Here is a 14,429-nt window from a genome sequence, read left to right as displayed (position 1 = left end):
TGCGATGGTTACCAGTCCAAATTCAAAGAACAAACATTTCTGTCACTTTGAAGTGATTTTCTATTCATCCATTGGGACTGGGAGGGTAAATTTTCATTTTTGAATGTCAACGGCCATATCACGTAGAACGCACCTGGTCTCGTCAGCTCCCAGAAGTTAAGTTACGTCGAGTCCCGTTAGTACTTGGAAGGGTGACCGCTTGGGAATACGGGATGTCGTTGGCGATGAATAGTTTGTTTTCAATAACAAATTTCTTGAAATTTTTTTCAATAACGATGGTTACCAGTCCAATTTCGTAGATGAAACATTTCAATGCCTTAGAGATAGGTTCAATGCATCTATAAGAATGATTCTGGATCAATTCCATTGAGATTTTGTCAAATTTTATCGCGTTTTTTAATCGCAATGGTTACCAGTCCAAATTCGTAGATCAAAAATTTCAATGACATAGGGATAGGTTCAATTCATCTATAGGAATGATTCTGGATGAATTTCATTGCGAGTTTTTCAAAGTTGATCGCGCTTTTTATTTGCGATGGTTACCAGTCCAAATTCAAAGAACAAACATTTCTGTCACTTTGAAGTGATTTTCTATTCATCCATTGGGACTGGGAGGGTAAATTTTCATTTTTGAATGTCAACGGCCATATCACGTAGAACGCACCTGGTCTCGTCAGCTCCCAGAAGTTAAGTTACGTCGAGTCCCGTTAGTACTTGGAAGGGTGACCGCTTGGGAATACGGGATGTCGTTGGCGATGAATAGTTTGTTTTCAATAACAAATTTCTTGAAATTTTTTTCAATAACGATGGTTACCAGTCCAATTTCGTAGATGAAACATTTCAATGCCTTAGAGATAGGTTCAATTCATCTATAAGAATGATTCTGGATCAATTCCATTGAGATTTTGTCAAATTTTATCGCGTTTTTTAATCGCAATGGTTACCAGTCCAAATTCGTAGATCAAAAATTTCAATGACATAGGGATAGGTTCAATTCATCTATAGGAATGATTCTGGATGAATTTCATTGCGAGTTTTTCAAAGTTGATCGCGCTTTTTATTCGCGATGGTTACCAGTCCAAATTCAATGAACAAACATTTCTGTCACTTTGAAGTGATTTTCTATTCATCCATTGGGACTGGGAGGGTAAATTTTCATTTTTGAATGTCAACGGCCACATCACGTAGAACGCACCTGGTCTCGTCAGCTCCCAGAAGTTAAGTTACGTCGAGTCCCGTTAGTACTTGGAAGGGTGACCGCTTGGGAATACGGGATGTCGTTGGCGATGAATAGCTTGTTTTCAATAAAAAATTTCTTGAAATTTTTTTTCAATAACGATGGTTACCAGTCCAATTTCGTAGATGAAACATTTCAATGCCTTAGAGATAGGTTCAATTCATCTATAAGAATGATTCTGGATCAATTCCATTGAGATTTTGTCAAATTTTATCGCGTTTTTTAATCGCAATGGTTACCAGTCCAAATTCGTAGATCAAAAATTTCAATGACATAGGGATAGGTTCAATTCATCTATAGGAATGATTCTGGATGAATTTCATTGCGAGTTTTTCAAAGTTGATCGCGCTTTTTATTTGCGATGGTTACCAGTCCAAATTCAATGAACAAACATTTCTGTCACTTTGAAGTGATTTTCTATTCATCCATTGGGACTGGGAGGGTAAATTTTCATTTTTGAATGTCAACGGCCATATCACGTAGAACGCACCTGGTCTCGTCAGCTCCCAGAAGTTAAGTTACGTCGAGTCCCGTTAGTACTTGGAAGGGTGACCGCTTGGGAATACGGGATGTCGTTGGCGATGAATAGTTTGTTTTCAATAACAAATTTCTTGAAATTTTTTTCAATAACGATGGTTACCAGTCCAATTTCGTAGATGAAACATTTCAATGCCTTAGAGATAGGTTCAATTCATCTATAAGAATGATTCTGGATCAATTCCATTGAGATTTTGTCAAATTTTATCGCGTTTTTTAATCGCAATGGTTACCAGTCCAAATTCGTAGATCAAAAATTTCAATGACATAGGGATAGGTTCAATTCATCTATAGGAATGATTCTGGATGAATTTCATTGCGAGTTTTTCAAAGTTGATCGCGCTTTTTATTCGCGATGGTTACCAGTCCAAATTCAATGAACAAACATTTCTGTCACTTTGAAGTGATTTTCTATTCATCCATTGGGACTGGGAGGGTAAATTTTCATTTTTGAATGTCAACGGCCACATCACGTAGAACGCACCTGGTCTCGTCAGCTCCCAGAAGTTAAGTTACGTCGAGTCCCGTTAGTACTTGGAAGGGTGACCGCTTGGGAATACGGGATGTCGTTGGCGATGAATAGCTTGTTTTCAATAAAAAATTTCTTGAAATTTTTTTTCAATAACGATGGTTACCAGTCCAATTTCGTAGATGAAACATTTCAATGCCTTAGAGATAGGTTCAATTCATCTATAAGAATGATTCTGGATCAATTCCATTGAGATTTTGTCAAATTTTATCGCGTTTTTTAATCGCAATGGTTACCAGTCCAAATTCGTAGATCAAAAATTTCAATGACATAGGGATAGGTTCAATTCATCTATAGGAATGATTCTGGATGAATTTCATTGCGAGTTTTTCAAAGTTGATCGCGCTTTTTATTTGCGATGGTTACCAGTCCAAATTCAATGAACAAACATTTCTGTCACTTTGAAGTGATTTTCTATTCATCCATTGGGACTGGGAGGGTAAATTTTCATTTTTGAATGTCAACGGCCATATCACGTAGAACGCACCTGGTCTCGTCAGCTCCCAGAAGTTAAGTTACGTCGAGTCCCGTTAGTACTTGGAAGGGTGACCGCTTGGGAATACGGGATGTCGTTGGCGATGAATAGTTTGTTTTCAATAACAAATTTCTTGAAATTTTTTTCAATAACGATGGTTACCAGTCCAATTTCGTAGATGAAACATTTCAATGCCTTAGAGATAGGTTCAATTCATCTATAAGAATGATTCTGGATCAATTCCATTGAGATTTTGTCAAATTTTATCGCGTTTTTTAATCGCAATGGTTACCAGTCCAAATTCGTAGATCAAAAATTTCAATGACATAGGGATAGGTTCAATTCATCTATAGGAATGATTCTGGATGAATTTCATTGCGAGTTTTTCAAAGTTGATCGCGCTTTTTATTTGCGATGGTTACCAGTCCAAATTCAATGAACAAACATTTCTGTCACTTTGAAGTGATTTTCTATTCATCCATTGGGACTGGGAGGGTAAATTTTCATTTTTGAATGTCAACGGCCATATCACGTAGAACGCACCTGGTCTCGTCAGCTCCCAGAAGTTAAGTTACGTCGAGTCCCGTTAGTACTTGGAAGGGTGACCGCTTGGGAATACGGGATGTCGTTGGCGATGAATAGTTTGTTTTCAATAAAAAATTTCTTGAAATTTTTTTTCAATAACGATGGTTACCAGTCCAATTTCGTAGATGAAACATTTCAATGCCTTAGAGATAGGTTCAATTCATCTATAAGAATGATTCTGGATCAATTCCATTGAGAGTTTGTCAAATTTTATCGCGTTGTTTAATCGTGATGGTTACCAGTCCAAATTCGTAGATCAAAAATGTCAATGACATAGGGATAGGTTCAATTCATCTATAGGAATGATTCTGGATGAATTTCATTGCGAGTTTTTCAAAGTTGATCGCGCTTTTTATTCGCGATGGTTACCAGTCCAAATTCAATGAACAAACATTTCTGTCACTTTGAAGTGATTTTCTATTCATCCATTGGGACTGGGAGGGTAAATTTTCATTTTTGAATGTCAACGGTCATATCACGTAGAACGCACCTGGTCTCGTCAGCTCCCAGAAGTTAAGTTACGTCGAGTCCCGTTAGTACTTGGAAGGGTGACCGCTTGGGAATACGGGATGTCGTTGGCGATGAATAGTTTGTTTTCAATAAAAAATTTCTTGAAATTTTTTTCAATAACGATGGTTACCAGTCCAATTTCGTAGATGAAACATTTCAATGCCTTAGAGATAGGTTCAATTCATCTATAAGAATGATTCTGGATCAATTCCATTGAGAGTTTGTCAAATTTTATCGCGTTTTTTAATCGCAATGGTTACCAGTCCAAATTCGTAGATCAAAAATTTCAATGACATAGGGATAGGTTCAATTCATCTATAGGAATGATTCTGGATGAATTTCATTGCGAGATTTTCAAAGTTGATCGCGCTTTTTATTCGCGAAGGTTACCAGTCAAAATTCAATGAACAAACATTTCTGTCACTTTGAAGTGATTTTCTATTCATCCATTGGGACTGGGAGGGTAAATTTTCATTTTTGAATGTCAACGGCCATATCACGTAGAACGCACCTGGTCTCGTCAGCTCCCAGAAGTTAAGTTACGTCGAGTCCCGTTAGTACTTGGAAGGGTGACCGCTTGGGAATACGGGATGTCGTTGGCGATGGATAGTTTGTTTTCAATAACAAATTTCTTGACATTTTTTTTCAATCACGATGGTTACCAGTCCAATTTCGTAGATGAAACATTTCAATGCCTTAGAGATAGGTTCAATTCATCTATAAGAATGATTCTGGATCAATTCCATTGAGAGTTTGTCAAATTTTATCGCGTTATTAATCGTGATGGTTACCAGTCCAAATTCGTAGATCAAAAATTTCAATGACATAGAGATAGGTTCAATTCATCTATAGGAATGATTCTGGATGAATTTCATTGCGAGTTTTTCAAAGTTCATCGCGCTTTTTATTCGCGATGGTTACCAGTCAAAATTCAATGAACAAACATTTCTGTCACTTTGAAGTGATTTTCTATTCATCCATTGGGACTGGGAGGGTAAATTTTCATTTTTGAATGTCAACGGCCATATCACGTAGAACGCACCTGGTCTCGTCAGCTCCCAGAAGTTAAGTTACGTCGAGTCCCGTTAGTACTTGGAAGGGTGACCGCTTGGGAATACGGGATGTCGTTGGCGATGAATAGTTTGTTTTCAATAAAAAATTTCTTGAAATTTTTTTTCAATAACGATGGTTACCAGTCCAATTTCGTAGATGAAACATTTCAATGCCTTAGAGATAGGTTCAATTCATCTATAAGAATGATTCTGGATCAATTCCATTGAGAGTTTGTCAAATTTTATCGCGTTTTTTAATCGTGATGGTTACCAGTCCAAATTCGTAGATCAAAAATGTCAATGACATAGGGATAGGTTCAATTCATCTATAGGAATGATTCTGGATGAATTTCATTGCGAGTTTTTCAAAGTTGATCGCGCTTTTTATTTGCGATGGTTACCAGTCCAAATTCAAAGAACAAACATTTCTGTCACTTTGAAGTGATTTTCTATTCATCCATTGGGAATGGGAGGGTAAATTTTCATTTTTGAATGTCAACGGCCATATCACGTAGAACGCACCTGGTCTCGTCAGCTCCCAGAAGTTAAGTTACGTCGAGTCCCGTTAGTACTTGTAAGGGTGACCGCTTGGGAATACGGGATGTCGTTGGCGATGGATAGTTTGTTTTCAATAACAAATTTCTTGACATTTTTTTTCAATCACGATGGTTACCAGTCCAATTTCGTAGATGAAACATTTCAATGCCTTAGAGATAGGTTCAATTCATCTATAAGAATGATTCTGGATCAATTCCATTGAGAGTTTGTCAAATTTTATCGCGTTTTTTAATCGTGATGGTTACCAGTCCAAATTCGTAGATCAAAAATGTCAATGACATAGGGATAGGTTCAATTCATCTATAGGAATGATTCTGGATGAATTTCATTGCGAGTTTTTCAAAGTTGATCGCGCTTTTTATTCGCGATGGTTACCAGTCCAAATTCAATGAACAAACATTTCTGTCACTTTGAAGTGATTTTCTATTCATCCATTGGGACTGGGAGGGTAAATTTTCATTTTTGAATGTCAACGGCCATATCACGTAGAACGCACCTGGTCTCGTCAGCTCCCAGAAGTTAAGTTACGTCGAGTCCCGTTAGTACTTGGAAGGGTGACCGCTTGGGAATACGGGATGTCGTTGGCGATGAATAGTTTGTTTTCAATAAAAAATTTCTTGAAATTTTTTTCAATAACGATGGTTACCAGTCCAATTTCGTAGATGAAACATTTCAATGCCTTAGAGATAGGTTCAATTCATCTATAAGAATGATTCTGGATCAATTCCATTGAGAGTTTGTCAAATTTTATCGCGTTTTTTAATCGTGATGGTTACCAGTCCAAATTCGTAGATCAAAAATGTCAATGACATAGGGATAGGTTCAATTCATCTATAGGAATGATTCTGGATGAATTTCATTGCGAGTTTTTCAAAGTTGATCGCGCTTTTTATTTGCGATGGTTACCAGTCCAAATTCAAAGAACAAACATTTCTGTCACTTTGAAGTGATTTTCTATTCATCCATTGGGAATGGGAGGGTAAATTTTCATTTTTGAATGTCAACGGCCATATCACGTAGAACGCACCTGGTCTCGTCAGCTCCCAGAAGTTAAGTTACGTCGAGTCCCGTTAGTACTTGTAAGGGTGACCGCTTGGGAATACGGGATGTCGTTGGCGATGGATAGTTTGTTTTCAATAACAAATTTCTTGACATTTTTTTTCAATCACGATGGTTACCAGTCCAATTTCGTAGATGAAACATTTCAATGCCTTAGAGATAGGTTCAATTCATCTATAAGAATGATTCTGGATCAATTCCATTGAGAGTTTGTCAAATTTTATCGCGTTATTAATCGTGATGGTTACCAGTCCAAATTCGTAGATCAAAAATTTCAATGACATAGAGATAGGTTCAATTCATCTATAGGAATGATTCTGGATGAATTTCATTGCGAGTTTTTCAAAGTTCATCGCGCTTTTTATTCGCGATGGTTACCAGTCCAAATTCAATGAACAAACATTTCTGTCACTTTGAAGTGATTTTCTATTCATCCATTGGGACTGGGAGGGTAAATTTTCATTTTTGAATGTCAACGGCCATATCACGTAGAACGCACCTGGTCTCGTCAGCTCCCAGAAGTTAAGTTACGTCGAGTCCCGTTAGTACTTGGAAGGGTGACCGCTTGGGAATACGGGATGTCGTTGGCGATGAATAGTTTGTTTTCAATAAAAAATTTCTTGAAATTTTTTTTCAATAACGATGGTTACCAGTCCAATTTCGTAGATGAAACATTTCAATGCCTTAGAGATAGGTTCAATTCATCTATAAGAATGATTCTGGATCAATTCCATTGAGAGTTTGTCAAATTTTATCGCGTTTTTTAATCGTGATGGTTACCAGTCCAAATTCGTAGATCAAAAATGTCAATGACATAGGGATAGGTTCAATTCATCTATAGGAATGATTCTGGATGAATTTCATTGCGAGTTTTTCAAAGTTGATCGCGCTTTTTATTCGCGATGGTTACCAGTCCAAATTCAATGAACAAACATTTCTGTCACTTTGAAGTGATTTTCTATTCATCCATTGGGACTGGGAGGGTAAATTTTCATTTTTGAATGTCAACGGCCATATCACGTAGAACGCACCTGGTCTCGTCAGCTCCCAGAAGTTAAGTTACGTCGAGTCCCGTTAGTACTTGGAAGGGTGACCGCTTGGGAATACGGGATGTCGTTGGCGATGAATAGTTTGTTTTCAATAAAAAATTTCTTGAAATTTTTTTTCAATAACGATGGTTACCAGTCCAATTTCGTAGATGAAACATTTCAATGCCTTAGAGATAGGTTCAATTCATCTATAAGAATGATTCTGGATCAATTCCATTGAGAGTTTGTCAAATTTTATCGCGTTTTTTAATCGTGATGGTTACCAGTCCAAATTCGTAGATCAAAAATTTCAATGACATAGGGATAGGTTCAATTCATCTATAGGAATGATTCTGGATGAATTTCATTGCGAGTTTTTCAAAGTTGATCGCGCTTTTTATTCGCGATGGTTACCAGTCCAAATTCAATGAACAAACATTTCTGTCACTTTGAAGTGATTTTCTATTCATCCATTGGGACTGGGAGGGTAAATTTTCATTTTTGAATGTCAACGGCCATATCACGTAGAACGCACCTGGTCTCGTCAGCTCCCAGAAGTTAAGTTACGTCGAGTCCCGTTAGTACTTGGAAGGGTGACCGCTTGGGAATACGGGATGTCGTTGGCGATGAATAGTTTGTTTTCAATAAAAAATTTCTTGAAATTTTTTTTCAATAACGATGGTTACCAGTCCAATTTCGTAGATGAAACATTTCAATGCCTTAGAGATAGGTTCAATTCATCTATAAGAATGATTCTGGATCAATTCCATTGAGAGTTTGTCAAATTTTATCGCGTTTTTTAATCGTGATGGTTACCAGTCCAAATTCGTAGATCAAAAATGTCAATGACATAGGGATAGGTTCAATTCATCTATAGGAATGATTCTGGATGAATTTCATTGCGAGTTTTTCAAAGTTGATCGCGCTTTTTATTCGCGATGGTTACCAGTCCAAATTCAATGAACAAACATTTCTGTCACTTTGAAGTGATTTTCTATTCATCCATTGGGACTGGGAGGGTAAATTTTCATTTTTGAATGTCAACGGCCATATCACGTAGAACGCACCTGGTCTCGTCAGCTCCCAGAAGTTAAGTTACGTCGAGTCCCGTTAGTACTTGGAAGGGTGACCGCTTGGGAATACGGGATGTCGTTGGCGATGGATAGTTTGTTTTCAATAACAAATTTCTTGACATTTTTTTTCAATCACGATGGTTACCAGTCCAATTTCGTAGATGAAACATTTCAATGCCTTAGAGATAGGTTCAATTCATCTATAAGAATGATTCTGGATCAATTCCATTGAGAGTTTGTCAAATTTTATCGCGTTTTTTAATCGTGATGGTTACCAGTCCAAATTCGTAGATCAAAAATTTCAATGACATAGGGAAAGGTTCAATTCATCTATAGGAATGATTCTGGATGAATTTCATTGCGAGATTTTCAAAGTTGATCGCGCTTTTTATTCGCGATGGTTACCAGTCCAAATTCAATGAACAAACATTTCTGTCACTTTGAAGTGATTTTCTATTCATCCATTGGGAATGGGAGGGTAAATTTTCATTTTTGAATGTCAACGGCCATATCACGTAGAACGCACCTGGTCTCGTCAGCTCCCAGAAGTTAAGTTACGTCGAGTCCCGTTAGTACTTGGAAGGGTGACCGCTTGGGAATACGGGATGTCGTTGGCGATGGATAGTTTGTTTTCAATAACAAATTTCTTGACATTTTTTTTCAATCACGATGGTTACCAGTCCAATTTCGTAGATGAAACATTTCAATGCCTTAGAGATAGGTTCAATTCATCTATAAGAATGATTCTGGATCAATTCCATTGAGAGTTTGTCAAATTTTATCGCGTTTTTTAATCGTGATGGTTACCAGTCCAAATTCGTAGATCAAAAATGTCAATGACATAGGGATAGGTTCAATTCATCTATAGGAATGATTCTGGATGAATTTCATTGCGAGTTTTTCAAAGTTGATCGCGCTTTTTATTCGCGATGGTTACCAGTCCAAATTCAATGAACAAACATTTCTGTCACTTTGAAGTGATTTTCTATTCATCCATTGGGACTGGGAGGGTAAATTTTCATTTTTGAATGTCAACGGCCATATCACGTAGAACGCACCTGGTCTCGTCAGCTCCCAGAAGTTAAGTTACGTCGAGTCCCGTTAGTACTTGGAAGGGTGACCGCTTGGGAATACGGGATGTCGTTGGCGATGAATAGTTTGTTTTCAATAAAAAATTTCTTGAAATTTTTTTTCAATAACGATGGTTACCAGTCCAATTTCGTAGATGAAACATTTCAATGCCTTAGAGATAGGTTCAATTCATCTATAAGAATGATTCTGGATCAATTCCATTGAGAGTTTGTCAAATTTTATCGCGTTTTTTAATCGTGATGGTTACCAGTCCAAATTCGTAGATCAAAAATGTCAATGACATAGGGATAGGTTCAATTCATCTATAGGAATGATTCTGGATGAATTTCATTGCGAGTTTTTCAAAGTTGATCGCGCTTTTTATTTGCGATGGTTACCAGTCCAAATTCAAAGAACAAACATTTCTGTCACTTTGAAGTGATTTTCTATTCATCCATTGGGAATGGGAGGGTAAATTTTCATTTTTGAATGTCAACGGCCATATCACGTAGAACGCACCTGGTCTCGTCAGCTCCCAGAAGTTAAGTTACGTCGAGTCCCGTTAGTACTTGGAAGGGTGACCGCTTGGGAATACGGGATGTCGTTGGCGATGAATAGTTTGTTTTCAATAAAAAATTTCTTGAAATTTTTTTTCAATAACGATGGTTACCAGTCCAATTTCGTAGATGAAACATTTCAATGCCTTAGAGATAGGTTCAATTCATCTATAAGAATGATTCTGGATCAATTCCATTGAGAGTTTGTCAAATTTTATCGCGTTTTTTAATCGTGATGGTTACCAGTCCAAATTCGTAGATCAAAAATGTCAATGACATAGGGATAGGTTCAATTCATCTATAGGAATGATTCTGGATGAATTTCATTGCGAGTTTTTCAAAGTTGATCGCGCTTTTTATTTGCGATGGTTACCAGTCCAAATTCAAAGAACAAACATTTCTGTCACTTTGAAGTGATTTTCTATTCATCCATTGGGAATGGGAGGGTAAATTTTCATTTTTGAATGTCAACGGCCATATCACGTAGAACGCACCTGGTCTCGTCAGCTCCCAGAAGTTAAGTTACGTCGAGTCCCGTTAGTACTTGGAAGGGTGACCGCTTGGGAATACGGGATGTCGTTGGCGATGAATAGTTTGTTTTCAATAAAAAATTTCTTGAAATTTTTTTTCAATAACGATGGTTACCAGTCCAATTTCGTAGATGAAACATTTCAATGCCTTAGAGATAGGTTCAATTCATCTATAAGAATGATTCTGGATCAATTCCATTGAGAGTTTGTCAAATTTTATCGCGTTTTTTAATCGTGATGGTTACCAGTCCAAATTCGTAGATCAAAAATGTCAATGACATAGGGATAGGTTCAATTCATCTATAGGAATGATTCTGGATGAATTTCATTGCGAGTTTTTCAAAGTTGATCGCGCTTTTTATTTGCGATGGTTACCAGTCCAAATTCAAAGAACAAACATTTCTGTCACTTTGAAGTGATTTTCTATTCATCCATTGGGAATGGGAGGGTAAATTTTCATTTTTGAATGTCAACGGCCATATCACGTAGAACGCACCTGGTCTCGTCAGCTCCCAGAAGTTAAGTTACGTCGAGTCCCGTTAGTACTTGGAAGGGTGACCGCTTGGGAATACGGGATGTCGTTGGCGATGAATAGTTTGTTTTCAATAAAAAATTTCTTGAAATTTTTTTTCAATAACGATGGTTACCAGTCCAATTTCGTAGATGAAACATTTCAATGCCTTAGAGATAGGTTCAATTCATCTATAAGAATGATTCTGGATCAATTCCATTGAGAGTTTGTCAAATTTTATCGCGTTTTTTAATCGTGATGGTTACCAGTCCAAATTCGTAGATCAAAAATTTCAATGACATAGGGAAAGGTTCAATTCATCTATAGGAATGATTCTGGATGAATTTCATTGCGAGATTTTCAAAGTTGATCGCGCTTTTTATTCGCGATGGTTACCAGTCCAAATTCAATGAACAAACATTTCTGTCACTTTGAAGTGATTTTCTATTCATCCATTGGGAATGGGAGGGTAAATTTTCATTTTTGAATGTCAACGGCCATATCACGTAGAACGCACCTGGTCTCGTCAGCTCCCAGAAGTTAAGTTACGTCGAGTCCCGTTAGTACTTGGAAGGGTGACCGCTTGGGAATACGGGATGTCGTTGGCGATGGATAGTTTGTTTTCAATAACAAATTTCTTGACATTTTTTTTCAATCACGATGGTTACCAGTCCAATTTCGTAGATGAAACATTTCAATGCCTTAGAGATAGGTTCAATTCATCTATAAGAATGATTCTGGATCAATTCCATTGAGAGTTTGTCAAATTTTATCGCGTTTTTTAATCGTGATGGTTACCAGTCCAAATTCGTAGATCAAAAATGTCAATGACATAGGGATAGGTTCAATTCATCTATAGGAATGATTCTGGATGAATTTCATTGCGAGTTTTTCAAAGTTGATCGCGCTTTTTATTCGCGATGGTTACCAGTCCAAATTCAATGAACAAACATTTCTGTCACTTTGAAGTGATTTTCTATTCATCCATTGGGACTGGGAGGGTAAATTTTCATTTTTGAATGTCAACGGCCATATCACGTAGAACGCACCTGGTCTCGTCAGCTCCCAGAAGTTAAGTTACGTCGAGTCCCGTTAGTACTTGGAAGGGTGACCGCTTGGGAATACGGGATGTCGTTGGCGATGAATAGTTTGTTTTCAATAAAAAATTTCTTGAAATTTTTTTTCAATAACGATGGTTACCAGTCCAATTTCGTAGATGAAACATTTCAATGCCTTAGAGATAGGTTCAATTCATCTATAAGAATGATTCTGGATCAATTCCATTGAGAGTTTGTCAAATTTTATCGCGTTTTTTAATCGTGATGGTTACCAGTCCAAATTCGTAGATCAAAAATGTCAATGACATAGGGATAGGTTCAATTCATCTATAGGAATGATTCTGGATGAATTTCATTGCGAGTTTTTCAAAGTTGATCGCGCTTTTTATTTGCGATGGTTACCAGTCCAAATTCAAAGAACAAACATTTCTGTCACTTTGAAGTGATTTTCTATTCATCCATTGGGAATGGGAGGGTAAATTTTCATTTTTGAATGTCAACGGCCATATCACGTAGAACGCACCTGGTCTCGTCAGCTCCCAGAAGTTAAGTTACGTCGAGTCCCGTTAGTACTTGGAAGGGTGACCGCTTGGGAATACGGGATGTCGTTGGCGATGAATAGTTTGTTTTCAATAAAAAATTTCTTGAAATTTTTTTTCAATAACGATGGTTACCAGTCCAATTTCGTAGATGAAACATTTCAATGCCTTAGAGATAGGTTCAATTCATCTATAAGAATGATTCTGGATCAATTCCATTGAGAGTTTGTCAAATTTTATCGCGTTTTTTAATCGTGATGGTTACCAGTCCAAATTCGTAGATCAAAAATGTCAATGACATAGGGATAGGTTCAATTCATCTATAGGAATGATTCTGGATGAATTTCATTGCGAGTTTTTCAAAGTTGATCGCGCTTTTTATTTGCGATGGTTACCAGTCCAAATTCAAAGAACAAACATTTCTGTCACTTTGAAGTGATTTTCTATTCATCCATTGGGAATGGGAGGGTAAATTTTCATTTTTGAATGTCAACGGCCATATCACGTAGAACGCACCTGGTCTCGTCAGCTCCCAGAAGTTAAGTTACGTCGAGTCCCGTTAGTACTTGGAAGGGTGACCGCTTGGGAATACGGGATGTCGTTGGCGATGAATAGTTTGTTTTCAATAAAAAATTTCTTGAAATTTTTTTTCAATAACGATGGTTACCAGTCCAATTTCGTAGATGAAACATTTCAATGCCTTAGAGATAGGTTCAATTCATCTATAAGAATGATTCTGGATCAATTCCATTGAGAGTTTGTCAAATTTTATCGCGTTTTTTAATCGTGATGGTTACCAGTCCAAATTCGTAGATCAAAAATGTCAATGACATAGGGATAGGTTCAATTCATCTATAGGAATGATTCTGGATGAATTTCATTGCGAGTTTTTCAAAGTTGATCGCGCTTTTTATTTGCGATGGTTACCAGTCCAAATTCAAAGAACAAACATTTCTGTCACTTTGAAGTGATTTTCTATTCATCCATTGGGAATGGGAGGGTAAATTTTCATTTTTGAATGTCAACGGCCATATCACGTAGAACGCACCTGGTCTCGTCAGCTCCCAGAAGTTAAGTTACGTCGAGTCCCGTTAGTACTTGGAAGGGTGACCGCTTGGGAATACGGGATGTCGTTGGCGATGAATAGTTTGTTTTCAATAAAAAATTTCTTGAAATTTTTTTTCAATAACGATGGTTACCAGTCCAATTTCGTAGATGAAACATTTCAATGCCTTAGAGATAGGTTCAATTCATCTATAAGAATGATTCTGGATCAATTCCATTGAGAGTTTGTCAAATTTTATCGCGTTTTTTAATCGTGATGGTTACCAGTCCAAATTCGTAGATCAAAAATGTCAATGACATAGGGATAGGTTCAATTCATCTATAGGAATGATTCTGGATGAATTTCATTGCGAGTTTTTCAAAGTTGATCGCGCTTTTTATTTGCGATGGTTACCAGTCCAAATTCAAAGAACAAACATTTCTGTCACTTTGAAGTGATTTTCTATTCATCCATT

The 14,429-nt window shown here is 37.1% G+C and overlaps 27 pseudogenes; all 27 read left to right on the top strand.

The window, feature by feature from the left end:
• Positions 1-105: 105 nt before the first annotated feature.
• On the top strand, positions 106-224 carry LOC124332701 (annotated as a pseudogene).
• Positions 225-636: 412 nt separating this feature from the next.
• LOC124332699 lies at positions 637-755 on the top strand (annotated as a pseudogene).
• A 412-nt stretch (positions 756-1,167) lies between these two features.
• LOC124334088 lies at positions 1,168-1,286 on the top strand (annotated as a pseudogene).
• Positions 1,287-1,699: 413 nt separating this feature from the next.
• On the top strand, positions 1,700-1,818 carry LOC124332698 (annotated as a pseudogene).
• A 412-nt stretch (positions 1,819-2,230) lies between these two features.
• LOC124334086 lies at positions 2,231-2,349 on the top strand (annotated as a pseudogene).
• Positions 2,350-2,762: 413 nt separating this feature from the next.
• LOC124332697 lies at positions 2,763-2,881 on the top strand (annotated as a pseudogene).
• Positions 2,882-3,293: 412 nt separating this feature from the next.
• Positions 3,294-3,412, top strand: LOC124332696 (annotated as a pseudogene).
• Positions 3,413-3,825: 413 nt separating this feature from the next.
• Positions 3,826-3,944, top strand: LOC124333582 (annotated as a pseudogene).
• Positions 3,945-4,356: 412 nt separating this feature from the next.
• On the top strand, positions 4,357-4,475 carry LOC124332695 (annotated as a pseudogene).
• Positions 4,476-4,887: 412 nt separating this feature from the next.
• On the top strand, positions 4,888-5,006 carry LOC124332694 (annotated as a pseudogene).
• Positions 5,007-5,419: 413 nt separating this feature from the next.
• Positions 5,420-5,538, top strand: LOC124334129 (annotated as a pseudogene).
• A 413-nt stretch (positions 5,539-5,951) lies between these two features.
• LOC124332693 lies at positions 5,952-6,070 on the top strand (annotated as a pseudogene).
• Positions 6,071-6,482: 412 nt separating this feature from the next.
• On the top strand, positions 6,483-6,601 carry LOC124334128 (annotated as a pseudogene).
• A 412-nt stretch (positions 6,602-7,013) lies between these two features.
• LOC124332691 lies at positions 7,014-7,132 on the top strand (annotated as a pseudogene).
• Positions 7,133-7,545: 413 nt separating this feature from the next.
• LOC124332690 lies at positions 7,546-7,664 on the top strand (annotated as a pseudogene).
• A 413-nt stretch (positions 7,665-8,077) lies between these two features.
• LOC124332689 lies at positions 8,078-8,196 on the top strand (annotated as a pseudogene).
• Positions 8,197-8,609: 413 nt separating this feature from the next.
• On the top strand, positions 8,610-8,728 carry LOC124332688 (annotated as a pseudogene).
• Positions 8,729-9,141: 413 nt separating this feature from the next.
• LOC124332687 lies at positions 9,142-9,260 on the top strand (annotated as a pseudogene).
• Positions 9,261-9,673: 413 nt separating this feature from the next.
• LOC124332686 lies at positions 9,674-9,792 on the top strand (annotated as a pseudogene).
• A 413-nt stretch (positions 9,793-10,205) lies between these two features.
• On the top strand, positions 10,206-10,324 carry LOC124332685 (annotated as a pseudogene).
• A 413-nt stretch (positions 10,325-10,737) lies between these two features.
• Positions 10,738-10,856, top strand: LOC124332683 (annotated as a pseudogene).
• A 413-nt stretch (positions 10,857-11,269) lies between these two features.
• Positions 11,270-11,388, top strand: LOC124332682 (annotated as a pseudogene).
• Positions 11,389-11,801: 413 nt separating this feature from the next.
• LOC124332681 lies at positions 11,802-11,920 on the top strand (annotated as a pseudogene).
• A 413-nt stretch (positions 11,921-12,333) lies between these two features.
• LOC124332679 lies at positions 12,334-12,452 on the top strand (annotated as a pseudogene).
• A 413-nt stretch (positions 12,453-12,865) lies between these two features.
• LOC124332678 lies at positions 12,866-12,984 on the top strand (annotated as a pseudogene).
• A 413-nt stretch (positions 12,985-13,397) lies between these two features.
• On the top strand, positions 13,398-13,516 carry LOC124332677 (annotated as a pseudogene).
• Positions 13,517-13,929: 413 nt separating this feature from the next.
• LOC124332676 lies at positions 13,930-14,048 on the top strand (annotated as a pseudogene).
• Positions 14,049-14,429: the final 381 nt, after the last annotated feature.

This window comes from Daphnia pulicaria, chromosome 3 (assembly GCF_021234035.1).
Source record: "Daphnia pulicaria isolate SC F1-1A chromosome 3, SC_F0-13Bv2, whole genome shotgun sequence".
NCBI lineage: Eukaryota > Metazoa > Arthropoda > Branchiopoda > Diplostraca > Daphniidae > Daphnia > Daphnia pulicaria.
Note: the sequence above shows the minus strand (reverse complement) of the source record. Positions and strands in the feature narration are given on the sequence as shown.